This window comes from Vulpes lagopus, chromosome X, assembly GCF_018345385.1.
Source record: "Vulpes lagopus strain Blue_001 chromosome X, ASM1834538v1, whole genome shotgun sequence".
NCBI classification, from domain to species: Eukaryota; Metazoa; Chordata; class Mammalia; order Carnivora; family Canidae; genus Vulpes; species Vulpes lagopus.
In genome coordinates this window covers 89681387-89683014 of record NC_054848.1, presented here as the reverse complement: position 1 = coordinate 89683014, position 1628 = coordinate 89681387, and the positions used below count along the sequence as shown (strand labels likewise).

The following is a 1628-nucleotide window of genomic DNA, read 5'->3' as shown; positions in this document are numbered from 1 at the left end:
TCTTTTAGTGCCTGCCTTTCTAAGACTTTCACCTGCAGATGAGCAGAAAGTTGCCACCCAGTTTGGGTACATGGTGACACAGGGTTCAGTGCTGGGTAAACGGACACATGGGGATGCCAGTTTAGTGGGGTAGAAATAGGGTTGACTGCAGGATTGAATTATAAGCCCACACACAATACCAAGACAGGGTTTTTTTTTGTTTTTGTTTTTGTTTGTTTTGTTTTGTTTTGTTTTTTTCCTTGCTCCACACGCAGGACTTTATTTGGACTGGGGCCATCACAGGCCGAACCAGTCGGGGATGCCACCGTGCCGGGGATCGCGGGTCTGCCTCCGCCGCTGGTCCTCCAGAAGCTGGTCCCGGATGTCATCATCACCAGGGCTGCCGTCAGGGCTCTTTTTCTCAGGAAACAGATCGGGGAACGTGAAGGTCTGTCAGTGCGCCAGCTGCACATAGGCCACCTTGTAGTCTGGTTTCTTCATCCTCACGTTCCTGTAATCCCTCTTCCTGTTGGAACCATGCTGCACCCTCGTCCGCACGGCAGCCACGGGTACGTTGTAGATGCGCTCTAGGTAATTCCTCAGGTCCACCCTGGTCATCTCCATGGGGATCCGGAACTGCACAGTGTCCTCGGGCTGGGCCGTGCCGGGCCGCACCAACTGAATGAAGAAGTTTGTTCGGAAGACGCGGAGCTGGGGGTTGCCCAGCTGGTACAGAGGGTACAGCACGTTCCGCGCCATCGCCGGCTTCCATACACAATGGTGGTACCAGAGCACAGTCTTGCCCACAGTGACATTATGGCTGGAGAGGGTAAAAAGGGTGGGGGGCAGAGTGGCAGCCCCTGTTCCAGAAGGATGCAGCAGTGGCTCTGGGGATGGTATAGAGACACAGACTCTCTGCAGGTCCATCAACACCAGCACTGGCCAAGACTCTGAGCTCATCAGTCCTGAAAGATCATGAGTTTTTGTGGTGGTGACTTGAACTGTTGGGGTCCTTAATGGTGAAGGCTGCTGTTCTACCCTTTAGTGGGAAGCCACAGATAAGGGGATTCCCTTTTCCACTAAGCTATGTTGGCCTGGGAGATGGGGTGACACAGGCAAAATGCTTCCTAAGCTTTTCTATGCTGTCCTTCTTGATTTTTGTAATCCGCTTTGTTGGTGGAGCTACTTCATTGTACTTTGGGGCTATCCCTGCACTATTTTCATCCATGGATAGTTGTTAAACAGTTGTTTCTATCGGGCATGAGGTCTGGGGTTCCCTCTATCATCTTGCCTGTGTCTCCTGTTGGTCGAATCTTCTGTTGTTAATGTTTTATAAGGCTAAATCTGGTGTCTATAATAGAGCATTAAATCTTATGAAGAAAGGCATCCTTATCACTAAGTATACAATTTAAGGGTTTAATTTAAAAATCACAACTGCTAGTGAGATGAAATTTCTTAATTGAAAGAACAAAATTTGCCAGCTGCAAATCTGGGTCAGATCAGAACTGACATGAGATTACCTTAACTTGGGCAACAGTTCAAATTCAGAATGAAGCCAAGCAAGGTAAGCAAGAACTACCTCTTCACAGTATTAGTCAGATACGTTACTGTTCCATGATCAGAAATGTTTGTTTTTCGTTTATATAGAT

At 48.3% G+C, this 1628-nt stretch overlaps 1 pseudogene; it reads right to left on the bottom strand.

Moving 5' to 3' along the window:
• Positions 1-238: 238 nt before the first annotated feature.
• On the bottom strand, positions 239-740 carry LOC121483437 (annotated as a pseudogene).
• Positions 741-1628: the final 888 nt, after the last annotated feature.